General features: G+C 46.5%; 1 long non-coding RNA gene across 1 annotated transcript; it reads left to right on the top strand.

Annotated features, from left to right (window-relative positions):
• The first annotated feature begins 3,376 nt into the window (after positions 1-3,376).
• Positions 3,377-6,510, top strand: LOC135328762 (uncharacterized). Its single transcript, XR_010389798.1, has 3 exons — positions 3,377-3,803; positions 4,132-4,263; positions 4,753-6,510. It is a non-coding gene; the product is annotated as an uncharacterized LOC135328762 (long non-coding RNA).
• Positions 6,511-21,263: the final 14,753 nt, after the last annotated feature.

Below are 21,263 nucleotides of genomic sequence, written 5' to 3' on the forward strand. Positions count from 1 at the left end.
AAGAAAGAAAGACAAGGGGCCTGACCCCCTTTGCTGCGTGCAGAGCACTCCAGTGCAGGGACGGGACGGGTGAGCAGTACCTAAACGAGAGTGCACCTCGATAAGGAAAGATGCTGAGATTTTCTTTTTAATGCACCACCGCCGTGTGCTTTGGCACAAGAGAAAGTCAAAATAACCCGGGTGGAAACGGCCTCACAGGTACAAAAGCAGATGTGCCCCTCGGGCAGACGGGCGCTGCCGGCCAGGGGTGCCGGGGCTGTGGCTGTGCCGGAGCCCAGCTCCTGTCCCTGTCCCGCTGCCCCCGCTCCTCCGGCCCCCGGCGCTGGGTAGAGCGAAGCGTGCTAAAAATAAAACCTCTCTCATCGCGCTGGAGGGGCCCTGCTCGGCGTCGCCTTCCCAGGGTCGGCTGTCGCTAGTTTTTCTCCTCGCAGATTGGTGGGTTTTTATCAGTGAGACTCCAGAGTATGAAGCTGTGGTAGCAAGTGAGCTCTGAAGCCAGCGCAGGACTTGCTGGAAGCTCTCGGAGTGTTTTCCACCAAGGGTCATATCCAAGAGGTTGAACACAAGCAGCGGCTACAACATATAGCGGCACAGTGACATATTTAGCTCCCTGTGCGCACAGTATACATACAGGACTGTGTTACCTGTACATATATAAAGCAATCTGCGAGCTCCGTGCCTGGCGCCGTTTCTCTCTTTTTGGGTGCAGACGCCAGGGCACGAAGACCAGGAGCGAGCGGCCCAGGGTGACGCAGGGAGCCGGTGCCGGAGGCAGGACCGTAACTCGGCTCCCGGCAGCTGGGGACGTGCTGTTCAGCGTTAGTCCTCCCCTTGTCCGTGCCAAGGGTGCCGCTTCTTCACGCAAAGTGAAACTTCGCTGTAGGCATCTTTGAAGGCAGGGCCGGTGTTTCTGGCTCTGTTTAAAGGTTGCGTGGATCCGTCCTCAGCGGTGCAATGTGACTATCGTGCCATGCAGGAGAAATGCAGACGGTTGCCCACCCCGCTTCTCCGCTCGGTAAGAGCCAGGCGCGACCAGGCAACGCAGGCAGGCAGAGACCCTCGTGGGTGGCGGAGAGGGAAGTTACTCCATGTCAGCTTGTATGTGCAGCGTTTGAGGTCCGCACGCTTACTTTAGTGGATACGTCTTGCAGCTGAAAGTGGTCTCTCGGTATAACATCTAGTTTTTTATCCATGTCTTCAGGGCACGTTGTCAGCCTGTGTTGTGACTGCAGGGTGCTGTAATTTTAACGTGGTCCGAGTGAAAGCCTCCAGTGTTAAAAACCTCTGCTTGGGCCTAAAGTGCCAGGCTAGCTCTAGCTGAGAGTAGGACACGGGAAAAATTGATTTTCCTCATGAACGGTCTCTTTTGAAGTTTGCTAGCTGCAACGCGAGAGACGAGAGCTTTATTCTGGTGTTGGAGTAACTTGCCCAAAGTTTCTGGCAGGTTGCAGAACGATTAGTGGCAGACGGCAGTGCTTTAGGAGAAACTTGGTTTCCGAGGCAATGGAAGGGACCGTATGGGAGACGCAGAGGGCAGTGAGGGAGCTCACGAGGTTTGCGGGGTGACAAAGCTACGCCAGAAGTTTCACCCAGCTGTTGAAGAGGCTCTCGCCACGAGGATTTGGGTTCATGCTCTTTGCACTTGCTTGTCTCGATTAAGTGAAAAGCCTGAAACGCCTGCTCGTGCCGGTGCGAGGCGGGAGGACAGCCTGCGCGTGCCGCTCTGAGCCCAGCAGCTCCGTAGGCAGCTCGGGGCCGTGGAACCGTTTGCACCCTCGAGCGTGAACGCCGCCCTGGAAAGGTCTGCAGATATCCGGGGAGAGCTCGGAGGTTTGCAGGAACCTTCTTCAGACCCCTGCTAGGCAGAGAGAAGAAGAAAACCCTGCCGAGGGGGAGGCGGACGGAGCTGCAGCCTTCGGCATTTGGAGTCGAATGAGCTGCACGACCCTTCGTGGGAGACCTCCGGGTCTGTGGAGGAGTAGGTATGGTTTGTGTGCCCGGACCTCGGGCGCTCTCCTAGCTGGGTGAACGGGTGAGAGTGAGTTTGCAGTTGAAACAGACTCTGCTCACGTTGGAGCAATAATCCAGAATGTGGCTTTACACCACAATTTTAAAATCAAAAAAACTAAGGCAGTCTTGCGAGCTGGCCAGAACAGGCATTCTCGGTCTCAGTCATCATCACAGGCTATCTCGGGAAGGACAGGCCAAGGAGATCTTTGAGGGCAGTGTCTGTGTACGTAACCTCATTTTTATTCCTCTGGCTTCTGTTTGTAATTTTATCTTTTTTTTTCTTTTAAAATAACATTTTTTGAAAATTCTCATGTAAATAAAGGGGGACCTTTTCTATGCTACCCTGGCCAGCAGCTGTCAGAGAAGGTTGCGTTTTGGCAGCGTGTTGCCAAGTGAAAAGGAAGATTCAGTTTCCGAGGAAGGAGTCTGAAATGGCAAGCTAGACAGCCCTTGAATTTCACCTGAAAACAGGCACATAAAGACTTTAAAGTGAATGTGCAGCAGCGGCAAATTCCAACCACGTTTGTAGATATGTTAGATAGGACATAACTTTTCATAAATAGCAACGTGATCAGTTTAGGGAGGTGGATAACTGGTGGCGGCGTGATATCTGGCCTGACATAAGATGCTGGTCTGCCTTTTTTTTTTTTTTTCTTCCCTGTAGTGATCATTTTTAATACCTCTGAATAATTCTTAGCTGTAACTGCACAGTCATTGTGGGGGGGAATTATAATCAAAATGTCTCTGATATGAACACTCTGTGCTTTTCCCTTTTCCAGAAATACCCGTGCAGACTGACACCTGCTTTTGTTCTGATGCTCCTTTTGCTCCATCAAACTTCTCTGCAGGTATTTTACCTACTCTTTTTTTAGTTGCAGTTACAAAAGACACTGACTCGAGTCTTTCAGAGTTGTCATTTAAAAAATGGATTTAGAGGAACAACAAAAGATGTTTTTCAGGGGAGAACCAGAGAAGATAGAGTATTTCAGAGTTGAGCACAACTTTCTAACAGATCCGAGAAGAACAGATCAGATATTTATCACCCGCACTTTGATCTCTGTCTTTCAGGCTGTTTCATGTATAAGTAAGACCTTGATGCAAATCTAACGGTGTTTAGGAAGAGCCTGTGTTGACAGGCCATGTTGCTCTCCAGCCGGATTGATGGTATACTCAATACTGGAACAATTTTAAAGCAGCAGCCTGGGATCCCGCTCCTCTCCCGGGTGCCAGGGCGGCCGCAGGCTGGCTGGGTCCCCGCGAGCCGGACGCTCCCGCCGGCGGCAGCACGACGTGGCAGCCTGCCCGCCGCCGACCGGCAGGCGCGAGCGGGGTCGGCCCGGGGGCCGCGGCTGCAGCATCTGCCAGCTTATCTCCTGCTGAAATGTGATGTGCTGTTTACCATCTGCAAAGCATTAAATGACCTCGTCCCTATTTAAATCAGAGACTGTCTTGACAACTGCTGTCTGCAGCAGCGCTTTGGCTGCCTTCCCTTGGGCTGAGGCTGCAGCAGGGCTAAGCATAGTCGGGGAGAAGCTTCACTGGGAGAAGTGGACGAGGTTTTTTTCAAATAGAGCTGCTCAGGTTTTCAAAATGCTTGTTTAGAATGATTAACATCGTTTATTCACTGAAAATCGCAATTATAGTTTTCATTTTGTTTTCTATATTTTAATAAGCATTCAGAAAATATTTCACTCAGTGATACCAGTTTGGGTGAGTAGATTAGTATCCTGGCCATCAGGAAACAGGATCTATGTGAAGGATGAAGCTCACCTACCAGCTACACCTGGAAGAAGGTAAGCTCCCTACATCGCTTTGCTCCGGTATGATGCAAGATACATGGACTCCCTCTTAATATGTGTTTCTAGAGCCGGCAGTGTCTGATCTCAGAAGGAGGTGGATGGACACATGCATGGATTAGCTGCAGAGCCCTTGGGGCAGCTTCACTTAGTCTCTTCTTGGAATTCCTTGTTTTCAGTGTGCCCATCCCTGCCATACTGACACCTGGGACTTGGCTTCACTGGGAGCCCAAATGAGCATCGGATCAAATTCTGGGAGGTGAATCTAGCTGCAGCGGTGACCAGGTACCCTGCAAAGGTCTGCGTTAATCCTTCTTCCTTCCAGGTAGCTCCAGCTGCACGCCTGGTGAAAAGCAAATGGAAGATGGTTAAGTGCAGAGCCTTTGGCAATATGCCCCACGCAGCAGGATCAGGGCCTGGGATCAGCGCAGGCAAAGGAGACGGGACCTGCAAACAGGTGAAATGCTCGGAGTTGCTACTGGCAACACCTCTTGCTTGCACAGTGCTTGACAATACGTGGGCAGTTGGGGAGGAGGTCGCTCCATCCTTGTAACACTACCGTAGGATGTGAACGCTTCTACCAGCCCTTTTCAATTTAATTCATTATGGCTTATAAACTGGTTATCGATCATAAATTTTCTGTCAGAACAGCTTTTGAGAGAAATGCCTTTTCAGTCAAAAGCGAGCCTTTCCTGCCGTAGTTTCATTTTAGTCAACAATTCTCATTCTTTATGAAAAACAATCAAAAAGAACATGTTCCGTTTTTAATGTGATTGTCTCGCACTTGGAAACCTTCCCCCACCCTTCTCTTTTCCAAAGCAAAAAAATTAAAATCAGAGGTTATTTTCCATCCCAATGTGCCTATATATTTTATTCTAACTGAAAAAACGGCATGGATAATTTTACCCCAAGAACATCTTAACACGCTTATTTTCCTCCTAAACAGAGCAGACGTTGCTGCAAGAGCCTTGGTACCTCGTGATGCATTTGGTCCACTTCCCGGCACTGTGGTGGTGCCGCCAGCACGGGGCGGCCCCGGACCCCACGCTGTCCCCGTCCCCACTTTCGCTGCTCAGCCCTGGCCACATCCAGCCTGAGACGAGGTGTTTTCTTTAAAGCGTGGGGCAGCCCAGGCCAGCTCTCTGCCACGCTCTCTGCAGCTGCAACGGGATAATAACGCTAGTGCCAGGCATAAAGATTAATATTTTAAAGTGATTTGAGGTTAAAAAGTGCTGTGTGGATCTGATCTGTGCTAGTGAAGGTCAGTAGAAGCTTTAGGATCTGAATGGAGAAATAATATTGTTAAAAATAATGATTTATTCTTTTCAAATCCAATTATTTTGCCAAAGAACAGCGAGTAGTTTCAGCGTAATGGCTGGTAAGTCTGTTACAAGACAAGCAAACCCTGCGTGGCTCAGAGCACTTACGTTCGCCCTAATGCTTTCTCTCCTCGTCATTTAAGTTTCTGCTTGCAAAATAATTTATAGTAAGCTCTGCAATGCATATTAATTAAAATGCACTCGCAGTCAGATGCCTCCCTCCACGCTACTGTTTCCTTTCGCCCGTGGATGGCTTTGGCTCGCAGCAGTGGCACCGCGTGCCGTGCAGCCGCACCGCAAACACGTAGCTCTGGGCTACTCGTGCCGCGTGCCGCCGCGCAGCGTGCTCCGCTTGCCCATCCCCTCCTGTGCGGCAGCCGCTCTGCCAGCGGATTTCTTTGCTTTCAGGTAATTTCTCAGGCACGGACAGACCGTCACGGTGTGCCCACCGAAGCACCGGCCAAAACCGTGTCTTTGCCGCTCCGTGAGCAGCGCAGGAAGCACTGATTTCCTGGCTGATAGGATCGCACCTGTGTGCTGTGCCGTGCAGTTACGCGGAAGCAGGGCGCTATGCGTTCTTCTGCTCGTAGCTCTATAGCAGGTCTTTGCACAACTACCTATTTAATGTTGGTTATTCGGGTCAAGCCACGCGTTCAGCACACGTGTGCGTTAGGTGCCTGGACGCGTCGGCGTGTGTGTGCACACCCCAGGGCACCTGCGCTCGCAAGCGTGACTCACGCCGAGCGGCTCCATCGCCGCCCCGTCCCCCGAGCGAGCGGGTGGCACGGGTCTGCCAGCCCCGCTGTGTCCGGTGTCATTGTGGGAACGCGCGGCCTGTCCTCGCGCTGAGCACTGCATTATTCATCAGAGAGGTTAAGGAGCGGAGGAGCTGCTGTGGCTCCCATTTGAACTCCTGCTGCATTGAAAGGGTGGTCATTACCTGTCTCCTCTCCCAGGGCAGATCCAATTTGCCGGGATGCATATTGCCCGGGAAGCTGTGCAGGGCTCCTCAGGGCCGGGATGATTTATTTATAGGCATGACCTTACCGCCGCTTTGAAGATTTTCTGCTGACATTTGTGTGCTGCATATTGTTTATGGCAAGAAACTCTGTCTTTCTAATTCCACTTTCAACTTGTAAAAAGTTTTCTGCAATCTCTTTTTTTGGTTTGTTAAACTCCAGAATAAACAATCAGTCAGAGTTATAGCTTGCGTGCCTCTGCGGCTATGTCATTTAAATGCTGTTCTTGTTTCCCATGCCGATGTTTTCATGTAGCATTTTCGTGCAGAGTATACGGCCCGGTGCTGCAGCTCCGCTGTACCGAGCGGCAGTGCTCCCTTCACCCGCGCGCCGCAGCGTCGTACCCAGCGTAAAGGTCCTCTCCAATGTGTGGCTGCCCAGGTGTGTTCGAAGCGGTGTTTTTGTCAGCTAAGCTGCAAATGTCTCTAGAAATATCGAGCATCACCCAAACCTTTGACGCCTGTTTTTAGGTAGGAGCCCAGAGGCAGACTGTCGAAGCCGAGCTGCGTGACCTGTGAGTTTAGCAACACAAACCTCCAGGGACATTCTTTACAGCTGAGAGTTTCTGCGCTTATCTGTGTAATGTGACTGTCCTTTTTTGTGTCCTGTTTATAAACAGCAGCAAGGCTGGGTTGACCCAGAAAGGTTTTGTTTGTGTCTGTGGTGCACTGTTCTGTGAAGGGCTTTAAATAGCTACTGACAATTATTTTAGGATTTTGAATGGGGAAACAGCTAGTAAATGTCTTTTGAAAAGCTCTGATTAATTACAGCAGCAGAGACTCGGGAGCAGGGGTGAGAAGGGCTCGTCTGCAGCCAGATGCATTGCTCCTGTGAGCACGCCTGGGGACACTGCAGTTAAATGACATCTTTGACCACAGTTTTTATTTGGTAGAGACAAACTTAAGGTCGATTCTTCTGCTGAAACTAATTAAACTTCTCCAGGACCTTTGGGATCTATGTTAGTAAGTCATATTTCCCCTTTCCACTGGTAAGAGCAGAGGGGGAGATAAATTACCCTAAATCACAGATGAGTCACCGACATAGCAGAGATTACAGCCTGGCAGCCGATGCCTGCCTTTCCTCCACAAAGTGTTCCTTCGCGGAGATCAGAGCCATATTAAGTGTTCCCAAAATTCTGATGGATGTGCCATGACTTCTCTGGGAGGCATCGCACCTGAACCCCAGTCCCTCATGGCTGCATCTCTGTAAAATCCTGGGATATCCCAGGATCCCTGCCCCACCTTCCCAGCCCTTTCCTGGCCTGATGAGAGATCCAGTCGATTACTGGCTTAGCAGAGAAATTTGGAAGAAATATTTTTAAAATCCTGATCAGGAGAGTCAAATCAAGTCAGACAGATGTAATGTGTCAGACTGCAGCTCAGCGCCGTTTCTCCCTCACTGCTAATTGAGGCCATTTCAGCAACTTCAAAGGTCATGGAGAACAGGAGAGGTGCCTGAGGACTGGAAGAAAGCCAATGTCACTCCAGTCTTCAAAAAGGGCAAGAAGGAGGACTCAGGAAACTACAGGCCAGGCAGCCTCACCTCCATCCCTGGAAAGGTGATGGAACAGCTCATCCTGGATGCCATCTCTAAGCATGTGGAGGAAAAGAAGGTGATCAGGAGTAGTCAGCATGGATTCACCAAGGGGAAATCATGCTTATCCAATCTGATAGCCTTCTGTGATGGGATGACTGGCTGGGTAGATGAGGGGAGAGCAGTGGATGTTGTCTGCCTTGACTTCAGCCAGGCTTTCCGCACTGACTCCCATCACATCCTCATAGTTAAGCTCAGGAAGTGTGGGTTAGATGGGTGGACAGTGAGGTGGATTGGGACCTGGCTGAAGGGCAGAGCTCAGAGGGTTGTGATCAGTGGCGCAGTCTAGTCGGAGGCCTGTAGCTAGCGGTGTCACCAGGGGCCAGTACTGGGTCCAGTCTTGTTCAGCTTCTTCATCAGTGACCTGGACGAAGGGACAGAGTGCTCCCTCAGCAAGTTTGCTGACGATACCAAACCGGGAGGAGTGGCTGAGACACCAGAGGGCTGTGCTGCCATTCAGAGAGACCTGGACAGGCTGGAGAGTTGGGCGGAGAAGAACCTCATGAAGCTCAACCAAGGCAAGTGCAGGGTCCTGCCCCTGGGGAGGAATAACCCCATGCACCAGTACAGGCTGGGGGCTGACCTGCTGGAAAGCAGCTCTGCGGAGAAGGACCTGGGGGTCCTGGTGGACAGCAAGTTGACCATGAGCCAGCAATGGGCCCCTGTGGCCAAGAAGGCCAATGGTATCCCGGGGTGCATTAGGAAGATGTCAGCAGGTCAAGGGAGGTGATCCTCCCCCTCTACTCAGCCCTGGGAGGCCACATCTTGGAGTACTGTGTCCAGTTCTGGGCTCCCCAGCCCAAGAGAGACATGGAGCTACTGGAGAGAGTCCAGCGCAGGGCTATGGAGATGATTAGGGGACTGGAGCATCTCCCCTGTGAGGAAAGGCTGAGAGAGCTGGGCCTGTTCAGCCTGGAGAAGAGAAGACCGAGAGGGGATCTTATCAACGAATGCAAATATCTGAAGGGAGGGTGTCAAGAGGATGGGGCCAGACTCTTTTCAGTGGTGCCCAGTGACAGGACGAGAGGCAACAGGCACAAACTGAAACACAGGAAGGTCCATCTGAACATGAGGAAAAACTTCTTTACTGTGAGGGTGACAGGGCACTGGTGCAGGTTGCCCAGAGAGGTTGTGGAGTCTCCTTCTTTGGGGATATTCAAAACCCACCTGGACACAATCCTGTGTAACATGTTCTAGGTGACCCTTCTTGAGCAGGGGGGGTTGGACTAGATGTTCTCCAGAGGTCCCTTCCAACCTCAACCATTCTGTGATTCTGTGAACTGCACAAAACCACAGAGCTGTAAGCAGATGATGGTAGATCCAGTCAGGTATACATGGAGATCATTCCCACATGGGATAGTCAATCTCTTAAAAGGTGGCTGGATTTGTATAGGGAAAAAGTTGATCTCTGCAAAGTAAGTGTCCTTGTAGTGGAGTCTTAAAACATGTTCTGGGAAAATAATTGTTTTAATTTTTCTTTGCTTTTATTCTCCTTTGTAGACTCTCCCATCTTTGCCACGGTTGGTGCTGACTGCTGCTTTGCTTCCAACTCTACAAAGCAGCTGTAATACAAACTTTCTAAAGCTGTCGTTATAGTCAAAACACTGTGTAAATATAGCGAGTCTGGTAACTCTGGGCTTTAAATTAGCACAGCCAAACCACTCCACTGCGACGGCGGCAGAGAATGGCCTGGTTTTGCCAGTGTAGACGTGTCTATGTGCAGGGCGGTCGGCAGCGCAGCTGACGGGAAAAGCTGAGGAGAGCAAAGCAGGAGGTTGCCGGGAGGCCAGGAGGGCTTGGTGGCGTGCAGCGTGGGTCTCGCGGTGGCACGGCGATGGCAGGACGGGCAGGAGCGCTGGCAGGCTGCTCTGGCAGCCACGGGCCATCGCTGATGCTGTCATTCACCCTGACTGGTGGCCAGGGGAATGGGAGCAACTGTCTCTGCTTATTTACAGGGGATTTATTTACAGCCCTGTGGGATGCAGGTTATTTTTTAGTCTGCCTTCCAAAGGGAGTGAGGCTTAGGCAACCACCGTGCCCACCTGTTCGCCTGCCTGCCACTTGGCACGTATCATGGCGCCTGTTGAGCATGTCCGCTTCCGATGGCCAACAGAAAGGTAGACGCTAAAACAATGTGAAGTTCCCAGCAGTTTTGTGAAAATCACTTAAAAGAGCAAGCGATAGCATTTCGGTGACCACTGGTAGCACTGCCGATAAGCCAAAACCCAGGCTGTTGCCAGCTTCTATATACATCATCAGTCCTTCTCAGCATGAACCCAAATTAGCTTTCTAAATATAACAAAAGTAACATGTCCAGCTACTCATCACCACAGACAGGCATTTGTGGGTTGGCAGACCTGGATTCTGCTTGCTTCGGAAATTAGTTGGCATCTGCTGGACAAACCATGTTCCAGGCAGGCCCAGTTTTTGCGAGGGGATGGGTGACTTGGGCAGGGCTGCAGGTAGGTATTGCCCCGTCATCTCCATTCTGCTCTTGGGGGACTGTGTTGAAGGCCACACTTAGGGGAGGCCTGAGCTGGTTAATGGTGGGATAATCTGCTTTACAGGTACTTGTGCCCCTTGCCATTCTAGGCTCATTTTGAATCTGGGCTCAGTGAATCAATGCTTCATCCCATCCAGATGTTTTCCAATGGAAGAAGGATCTATCCCAGAAATATTCACATGAATTATTTTCAGGTATGATGTATCTTGCAGCAGAAGTTCAGATTGTCCATTATCTGTACTGTCAGAGGCTCCTGAGTAAGAAATGACAGTGATGCTCGATTTAGACATGTCTAGATAAAGCAGATATTTGCAGCCGAGCTGGAGAATTTCTGAAAATCAGGTGAACCACAGAGTTACGGGCTTTTAAAGTGTCAGAATAATAAAAGAATGATTAAATCCTGAGAAGACTGGATCAGATCATGACCCCTGTCTTGGGTTAATTTTATTCCCTGGAGATGGTACCCAGGCCTTTTCACAAGGTTGCTCAAATGGTCTATGCTGGAACGAAGGGAGCAAGCCTCAAGCTGCAGTTCGGACTGGCGACAGTAGTTACCTGACAAGATATAATTAAAAATCTCTGGAGTCTAGGGGAGGGAAGTCCTTTTAAAGTATCAAATTGATTGTAATTCCAATCTGGGACAAATCACGAGCCATTAGGCAGTGGAAATTCAGTCATCTAAAATAGCTAAACATAACAACTGCTAAGAGAGAGCCTACTTTGTGGAAGAAAATAGGGAGCCTGATCCTATAATTTGTTCTCTGCATATTTCCCAGTGAGGTATACACAAAGTAAAGTTAAGCCCTGATTAGGAGAATCCCTAAAACCGTACTCTGCACGTTCTGCTTCAGAGCTGCCCCAGGGCTTCTGTATTGTTAAGGTTAAACAGTGAAACCCCTGTCCCTTACTGAAGAGACTAAATGGTCTTTAAATGAAGTAAATATGACTTGAATACCTTGCCTTAAGCTGCTCATCAGAGGATAGCTTCCAGACTACTTCTGAGAGTTTCCGTTAAAGTATATAACTTGAAAACTTTTTATTAACTAAAAGCTAAGCTTATCTTTTTTCCAGTCTGATCTACATAGATAATCAAAGTATTTATTTTGGATTTAGCCACATATCTAATTCATGTGGCAAACAAGGGAATATTGTCTTACATCTGACATAACATGGGTTGTGGTGACCTACCAGAAAATTCATCTCAACGTTTTGCTTTTCGCACCTCAATTCTGGGTCTTTCCTTGCAAAGCCGTATCTGCGCTTAAGAAAACAGAAACACAAAGGCATTCATCCAGAAATGTAAACATATGATAGAAATCCTGCCAGCAAAAATGCACCCAAGTCATGGTTCTTAACTTCGCACAGACTACCGAGAGCTTTATAAACTGTGTTCGTTTATAATTTCATGTGGAACTTCCATACACTTTGCTATCTATATACGGAAGAGAGGGCATCTTCCTCCTTGTAATGAGTACTTATTATTTTAGGTTCTGATCACCACAGGTACTTAAATAGTATTTTTTAATAAATTTTTGCTATTCTTTGTCAAGGCTCCAAGTTTCTTTCCCTGCACTGTGCTGGCTTTTCTTGTAACTTGCTCTATGCATGATTCAATTAACTTTTTTTTCAAATGGGTCTAGGGGATTAGGTTAATGAGGCAACTTAATAAACTACGGTAGTAGTGAGATCTCATAGGCTTTATTTACCTCGTGTAGTATATTGTCCTTAACTCAGACTTCCAGAAAAGTTGTTAATGAAAAAAATCCTGCCTTCCTCAGTGCTGCGTGGCTGCTGCCAATGGGTGCTGTCGGCTGGGGCAATGGCTGGGAAGCTCCGGAGGGAGCTCTCAGCTGCGTCCTGGCTGGCAGCGGGAGAGGCTTTAGTGGAGAACTGCCTTTGGACTTCTCGCCATTAAACCTGTGCTATCACAGCGACAGGCCAGCTGGCGTGAATCTGTGTGGTGCATCTGCGATAAGGCCTGCCTCACGCTGCTCCGTCCCTGGAGAAGTCTGACCCCAAATTTCTCCTGCACTGTTGGGCACCTTCTTCGTTTCAGTGGTGTCGTGGCAGCAGAAGGATGGCTGGAGCTCTGTGTGGAGGTGCAGGTATTGTTCTGAAATGCTGCAGAAATAAAACATATAGCTGGAGATGTTATCACAAACCATTGAACCTCAACAACAATAAAGTAATCGGAGTTTGGGCCTGAGCCTACAGGACTTGGAGATATGACCGACCTTGCCTTTGTGAGGACTAACAACAAGGTGTGGCTCCCCTACTGTGGCTTTATCCATCAGTCTCAGAATGATTTACCCTCACACAGGCTTGATAAAGTGAGTTTGGGTCTGTGCACCCTCCTCTGAGATTTAAGGTCTTTTCTGTCATTGGGTAGTTCTGTGCAGGGTGGAGGTAAGAGGGTTACAGCAGCTACAGAACGGGTGGATTTCACTGTTGCGGGGTTTTTTTTGTACTTCAGCAGAAAGCACACCCAGGATTTGCAGGTGGTTGATTCAAGATCTGTAGCACTCTTCTAATACCTCCAGTCCTCTCTCTGGAGTAAGGCCCAATATTGTCAATACGGTACAGTATTCTTTATCTTCATAAGATGTGTCCGTGTGTCAAACTCAATGCCTGTGCGTAGCCATAACGGGATGCCAAGTGCTCTGGACAATCTCATGCCCTAAGACAGGGAAGAAGACCACGTATTTGGTATTGATCTTTGTTTAATGTAATATACTAAGTAAGATAAACAGCAAGCACCTGGCAGTGCTCTTTGGCAGGCAGCCCACACTCTTGGGAGTCTCCTTTGCACGAGCTGTCTTGGGCTGTGACCAGCCCCTGCCTCCCCTCTCTGCAGCAGCTCCAGCGAGCGTGGCAGAAAGCTAACAGAGAAATGCAGTCATTGGAGAAAGGCAGGGATCTAGAGAAGGCAGCCAGGCGCAAATGCCCTCCTGCTGATCCCGAGTCTGGAGACTGGTGTTCTCTGAGCAGCTGGGGCAGAAGGTCCCTTTTGGATGGTAGTCCTTCCCTGTTCTGGTGAGCTTTTTGCTCTGGAGTCTTTCTGAAATCGAGCACAGAGGGGATATCAGGTAATGTCGTACTCTGGCAAGATGAGATGTGGCATTTACTAATGGCTTTCTTACAAAGTGCACTTGTGTTTCTGGAATAGTTTTAAAGATCTCTGGGAAAATGCTAAAAATACACAGTTCTGAGCATGACAAGGTGAAACAGAGGACAGGCTCCAGTCTGCCTGATTCAGCACTGTCTTGGCAGAATTCAAGGCTCCTGGCCCTGACAGCAGTGATCCAGTCTGCCCGATTCGCCCACTTCTCTGCTGGTCTGGGAAGAAGAGGTAGAGACCCTTGAAACCTGGGGTTGCAACGCCGGTGGCTGAAGGTGACTGTCTCCGTGCTGGGGGTGCCGGTGTCTGCCTTTTCCCAGGGAGCCTGGAGTTCTCCTTGGGAAGGAGGGCACCCCGTGTTTTGCTCAGACCCCCAAAGCTTCACTCTGACCCAGGTTTGAAAAGGAAGCATTTGTCTCACCAGAAAGAGTCATTTCTGAGCATTTATAGATAACAGATCTTACCGATGGTTAAGACTGGTTAATCACCCAGATTAGGTAGGGAAAAACCTAAGGACTCTGGGCACCTACAGGCATCCTGAAAGGAGAGCAGACTGGGTTGCTGTATGGGACTCAGGTGGGTTGGGGACACCTTCCCAGATTCCTTTAGGAGCAGAATTTTCTACTTATCTATGTCAATTTTGCTCATATGTGCACCAGTTTGGCCTGCCTGGAGGAGCAGCAAGGCATTAATTAATTAATGATCTCAGGAATGACTCACTTTCCCTGTGCCCTCCTGTGGCACCTTCTTAGCCCCAAGAAAGCAACAGCAAAGATCCTGTTCCGGGCTATTCTGGCCTGGCTCCTTTGCAAGGAGGCCAGTACAATTTGTATTTAGAGTGACTGCACAGTTTTTGCCGCTTTCCTAATGTTGCCCCGGAATAGCAGGCTGGGTGTGAGCTTGCTGCATGAATAGCCGTTCTTCATCCACTGTTCCTGAGGAAAGCTGGAAACTTCAGGATTTTAATGGCATCGGGATTAATGGTGTCTCCCTGAATGAAGGAGACAATAGCTCTTTAATTACTATGACTTCCCAAACAAAAAGGAGGAAGCTACTCCGTGAAGGCAGGCAGGCTGGGCAGTAAAGGATCGCACGTCGCCACTGCCTGATCCTTTCCTTGGTCTCCCCCCAAATACAAAGAGCTGCAGAAGCTCCAGCGCTTGCACACAGACTGCCGCAGTCTCCATGCAGGTCTGGGGAACCACTGGGGCAGCGAAATCCTGCAGGGCTCAAAATTACCAGCCCCCATGAGCTATGGTATAGTGAAAGCATACAGCTTACATCAAGTCTGGGGCAAAATAAAGCTTATTCCCTTCTCATCACCCAGACTGGAACAGTAAAGAGCTGAGCTGGCCCAGCTTGGGTTTTGTTCATTATACAACTGCCTTAGACAAACTTTATGATGCTCTGCAGGCTGCTTGTATACAACAAGTATACAGCCGTGCCAGGAAACCCGCTTTGCCTAACATCCGCCCACAAAATGGGGGATTTCTCCTGCCTGTTGCTGGCACACACCCCTTGCATGGGCCAAGCTGGAGGTGGCCCTGCAAGGCTCATGCCCGCTGATGTGAGCTCCTGTGCACGGTGAGTGCTGAGGGAGGACAAGACGCGTGGAGGGAACGAGCTGGGAACACTGCCATGGAGGGGCAAATTGCATTTGTGGGCAGGCAGCAAACTATTTGTTGTGGGCAGATTCCCTTCCCTCTGAGATCATCTCAGCTGACAGTCATCAGACATGACTGAATTCTCCATTACCCGAACAAGGATTGTTCATATCCTCTTATGACAGCTTAGAGTCTATTATTACTGCTTATTACTACACTGACATGGGATCTCGGGCCACATCCTTATTGCTCTGACTACAGCTAGCAGAAGCGCAAAGAATCCAGGATTTTGGAAGGCTTGCTTTCCACAAGAAATCCTGTATGAAAAAATCCAAATCCCTAACAACCAATGTCACTGTACTAGAGCTAAAAAGAAAAAAAGAAAAAGAAAATATTCCTTAACTGAAGAGGAAGATTTCCACGTACCTTAGCACTGAAAAGCAGACTGACTGAGCCCCTCGGCGCTCCACAGTACATTTCTTTTTTGTGCTGCACTGTGCAAGTGTGAGATTAAACATCACTCAGCTTTCTGTGACCCCTGTCCAGGCAAAGGTTAGAAAATTCCTTTCTTATAGAGATCTTAGACTTCTTTCTACATCTAGCACATACCAGTTTAGCTGAGAAGGGTATAAGCACTGTGGAGAAACCGATGCATAGTAAAAGGAAAAAACACACAATCTATCCCCTTTTTTTCTAAAGGTATTGCTGCGAATCTTCAGCGGAACTAGAATGAGCTCGTGTGACACAAATCTCAGCAAGCTCAGTGAGGATGTTTGCCTCTGCATCCGTTACATTTGTGACCTGTAGCTGGGAACTGAGGTTCAGTTCACTATTTGTTTAATAGCACATGATAGAATATTTCAGGATAAAGAAGCCTATGTTCTGCCAATTCATAGTATAAACAGATGAAATATTTCCTGGGGATAATTCGTTAAGGACAGCTGTTCTTTAAGATGCTGTAGATGTCTTTCCCTCAAACTAATTTGTTCACTACTTGAAAAAAAACAACAGCAAAATAAATACGCAACAATTCAAGGAGATGCTGCAGCTGTGCAGTGAGGAAGACCTGAGCTATGAAAATGGGGAAATTGCTACTCTACTGTACAGGAAGGTGGAAGCTAAACGTTTCCTCTACTATGGGAAGCCTTGTCATGGGCAATGGAGAAAAACAGAGCACCCAAGGAAATGTTCCACAGGGAACGATAGCTATTGACAGGCAAATCTAGCTAATTTTCCTGTTTAAGTATTTGGCACTAACTCTTAGAGACAACTGCACGTGATCAGGTCTCACCTATAAAAATTACTCTATATAGTAAGAGAGAGAGAATGTGCCTAAGAATATCAAGATATCTTGTTTTAACATATATACATGGGGGTATTTTTTACCATTTTTCTTCCCATTTCCTCTTAGTCATCATTTTTATGGCTGAGTACTTTAATTTGCCAGCAAATGCAATTCAGTTTTTTCATCCATACCATGTAGCATCCATTGTCTTGTCAGTTATAAAACTATACAGCGGTTTTGAGACCATCTGTGTGAAACAGTGTTTAAAATGAATGTGATTGTATTACATGTAACCCCTGAAATAGTTGTCTGGAGTGCTGCATAAATTACCTCTGCTGCAGACCATTTAATGTAAGTAAGATGGAAAAAAATAGCATGCAGACAACAATGCTGATGATGATGATGGAAAAACAAGAACGTTTGTCAAAGTTCAGGGTCTTTATGGTAATAGCAAAAAATCTCTTGTCTCTTGTGGGGTGACCTTGTATAAACTAGCTTCCAGGTGTATCTCAAAACACCAGGACTAAATTAGGTCTTCTTGATGTGAATGTAATCTGAACTAGACTGTTCGCATTCCCCTGAGGGGTCAGTGTGCCTAGGATATAACTTGTTTAGCCTAGTTTAGATGCAGTGAAAGGTCCTCGACTTTTAGCAGCGTAGTGAGCTGCATTTATTGCTTTCTACTTGCATTCGGAAGACGTGAGATCTCAGAATAGCTTGTAGGTGAATAGCGGTTGGGGACATGGCTGCTAGATGATAAGTGAAATACTTCCTTTTGGACGAGAAATAGAGCTCATTGGACACTTTCCAAAAATACAGATGTTGTGGAAAATGGCACTTTGTTGAAACCAAGCTGTTTTGCATAAGCATATGAGTTTCAGCAATTTTTTGTGCTATGCTAACAAGTGCTCCAATCAGTTCCCTGCCAGTTTGCCAGAAGGGCTGGTAGGTAGCCAGGACTTTCACGGAGTCCATCTCTGGGCGAGCCCCGTGTTGTGGCCAGGCATCACAGTAACTTCAGAGTTTTTGTCTCCAGGCCAGCTGCACTTGGGTTCCTGGGCTCGCCGGCATGAATACCGGAAACTTTAGGAGATGGCACAGAGCTTAAGAGCACAGCTTTCTGAGCTCCTGGAAAAATTACAGCTTCCCCCCTACTCTGAAGTGTCACGATTATTTGAGATTTGTTTTAAAGAAAACTTATTTTTCTGGAAAGTTTTGCACATTCTCTCTTTGGTAAATGAAAATATTTTAGAACTTTGAAAAATCCAGTAGAAAAGAAATAATGGCCTTTAACCAGTTCTAACTATAAACTTGTATGATAAATATCAACTGTGTCATGATTGTTATCATGGCCCCTCTAGTATTATGTTAACTTAATTTTTTTGCTGCTAATACACTGGAAGAAAAAGAATCCGAAGCCTTTCTTGGAGTTCTAGGTTAATGGGTTTTGCTTTGAAGTGACACTCTAATCTAGAATCTCCTTTGTTTCATGCAGCCTCAGCCACCTGGGGCTTTGTGGTCTCCAGTCACATTATCTCTCAATGAATAAGCAGCTAAATTAAACTTTATATAGGCTTATGGCACTGAAAAGAGGCAGAGTGTATACGTTTTGAAGATAACTAGTGCCAGTGGGGACTACATATTTTGAATTGGAGGGGTTCAAAACTCAAGTGGATGAGGTCCTGAACAAAATGATCTGATTTTCAGGCTGGAGCTAACTTTGACATTGTCCCTGCTTTGAAGAGAGCGTAGACTAGGTAACCTCCAGAGGTCCCTTCCAACCAAAAGTATTCTGTGATTCCATGATATTATCTCACTTGCATTTAACACCAAAGCAATGCAAAACTGTATAAGCGCAGAGAAATTATTGTAGCCAGGGCTATAGCAGAGTCATCTCTAGGATGAAATATTGTGGTGATTCAATCAAAACACAATGACTGACAGTTCGGAAAGGAAAGGAACATGTAGATATTCTTCTGTATGAGGAAATTAGCTAAATAGAATGTATCTACCCAAAATGGAACTCAGAACACGGCTGCTAATATTCCTTATTTTTCCTGATATGTTTTAGGAATACTGTGATTACTACTAGAAGTAAGCACCTCAGTCTGAACGGCTTCTTGGGGAGAGCATATCTACTTGTTCCTCTGTTCTATGCTGGGGCATTGGTTCAGCACCAACCTGAAAGGAAGTGTATTGTGGAATTGGCAGTTGAAAGCATTAAAAAAAAGGTAACTGATCTGTGAGTCTGAAAAAATCTGAAATGTATTTTTTAAGTAATGAGTTTTAAGAAACAATATTTGTGGTCTTTTTTGTCCGATTTCTAGTTTCTGCAGACTGCACCGAGGTTATATTTAGTTCATATTTCATACTTTTCTTTACAGTCTTGAGGTTTAGAAATCTACTTTGAAAATAAAACCTCAGTATAACTTAATCACTTGACTCTAGAGGCAGGAGCTTTAGGAAGGAAACCAAATATTCCAAGAAAAACATTAAAATTCTGACAGTTGACAGAACTGTAATCTAACACTGTTTAACTGAGAAGCCCTAACAGGACCACAAGCCGAGGCAGTTGACAGCTCCAAAAAGGAAGTCAAAGTCCAAGGGACTTTTCTCAAGGGGTTATCATACTTAAATAAGATGAAGCTATTTTGATTTTGAGTGATACACTAGTGAGAGGTTATTTGAAATATTCTCTGATGTGAGAGGAAGACAGCCAAGAAAGGAATATGGTTCGGCTTTGGAGATGCGTGCTCTGAGGGAAGACTAGCTCCACTTGACCTCTTCTCTCAGCGCCTGAGAACAAAGTGGAACCTCTTGGAGAATAAGCTATCCAGACAAGTATACGCAGAATAAGGAAGTGGCAAATTCAAAGCCAAGAAGACAAGAGAAACAACCCTGAAATGAGACTGTAGAACTTCTGTTTCTTCCATGGAGCGGTACGAAAGCAGTAATCCAAACAGATTTATTCTCCATTTGAGAAATGGACTTGCTAAATTGCTTCAAGTAATCAGCCCCATTCATCTGAACAGCCTTTTTCTGCTTCTGACATGTAGCCTGTATAGCCTGGATTCTGTCTGCATCAGTTGTGTAAAAAATATTACTATTATACTGAATTAAATGTGATATTTCTATACTGATCAAAAATCGCTTGTGGGCAAAGGTCTAAATCTGAACTTTCTCACTGAGCCCTGGGTTTTTGCCCAGACCCCCGACTATAACTGTTGACTTGACAGAGACAGGGATGGTGGGAAGTCTTTGGGAAACTGGGCTACGTGAAAACTCTGGCACTGCAAGAAGGGCAGAGCAATGCACAAGAACAGAGGGGCAATGTGCATGTGAATGTGCCCAGCCAGAGACTTCAGTGTTTATAAAGGTTAGATCTCCAGCTGAGGAACTTGACTTTTGTGAGACTGAGCTGCTTCACCAATTTCCAAAGACTTCAGTGGGAACTCAGTATTTTGCAGGGCCCTAATTTTGTAAAACTGGTTGTATTTGATTGACCTGAACTGTACTGGGCAAACATAAGTCAATGGCATATCCTCCCTCTTTCTGTTTTGCTTGGCCAGTATTGTGATGTACAGACAAATGATTACACATGGATCTGGCTGGCTTATGCCATCAATCCATGAGACAGGAGCTTACCCCTCAGTTAAATACACTTCTAAATTCTCTAATACTAAAGCCTTACTCTGACCTGTATGGAAGATCTAACTTTCTGCAATATTTAAGCAATTTCTGGTGTATGCAATTCCAATATATAATCTAAATTAGAATTGTCCTTTCATACTAAAACCCCATAAATCTGAAATTGTTGCTGGACATGGACAGTCATAAAGCTGTCAGTCTTACGTAAGTGCAGGCTGTTGAAGCTTAAACTTTCTTCAATGGAGGGATTAGGCAAGACAAACTCATGTGCAGTTGAGACATGCAGTTGGAAGACTGAAACAACGTGTTCCTGAGTCAAAAAGTATGTATTTCTCAGTGGGCAAGGATTATTTGGGAGACAACAAACACGCTTTTTATATTAAAGCAGAAAGATGTGCTACAAAAAGACTGTTTATAATGCTGCTTACCTGCTAGATATCCAAACAAGAGCTATCAATGGCAGAGAATACTGACAACAAGCTAATGAGCTCCTGCTGCTCGATAAATGTCTTAGCTTTGCTTCAGCATTTCTTCGTGCAGTGGGAGGGAGACAGTGATCCTAGACAATGTTCTACTGCAATTACTTTATTCTCTTTCTACCCATAATTTTAGCATAACATACATAAAAGGAAGGCATAGCGACTTCTGTGATGATGGATGAAAGTAAACAATAGTTGCTCAATGCATCATTACTAAATTACTCCTTTTAAGTCAGAAATAAAAGCAATCACAGAACTGTCCTTCCAGGAAACAAGTCTGGTTTTAAAATGATTTATTTTTCTGACTTATTTTCCCCCTGTTGTATCTGTAAATAAGATAGAGCAATTGTGAGGTATCCTGCTAAATGACTTTCTATAAGAATAAAAGCAGGAATAAGATGGAAAGCTACTTTTTATTCAGTTGCTGAAGCTGCTTATTTGTGATGTGAAATGCAAGGAGAAGTTATAGATTTTTTGTAGAACATATCTCTAGAATAAGACATTAAAATAATAAGAATTTATGGCTGAGTCTAGGCCTGGATTGATATAAAAATCCATTCCAAAATTCAGGACTGTCCAGACAATCATCCTTTCCCTATTTTAATTTCAGACTTGTGTATTCTTTAGCTTCATCAGCTACCATCCTCATAAGGTTTCCACTAATAACATTAAACCATCCCTGGGGCTACTGGTATTCTTTTATTATCTTGCGTTTGTCTTTATGTTAAACTGCTAGTGTAGCAACTGGCACCATTCTGCCTCTTTGTTGCCTGCACTCTCTTAAAGTCTCACTCATACCTGTATTGTTTTCTGCTCTTCATGTGTACCATGTGTTTAATCCTAGATTTGTTCATCAAAAGGATAAGTCTTAATGAGTAATTAAGAGAAA

The sequence above is a fragment of the Dromaius novaehollandiae genome, chromosome 6, assembly GCF_036370855.1.
Source record: "Dromaius novaehollandiae isolate bDroNov1 chromosome 6, bDroNov1.hap1, whole genome shotgun sequence".
NCBI classification, from domain to species: Eukaryota; Metazoa; Chordata; class Aves; order Casuariiformes; family Dromaiidae; genus Dromaius; species Dromaius novaehollandiae.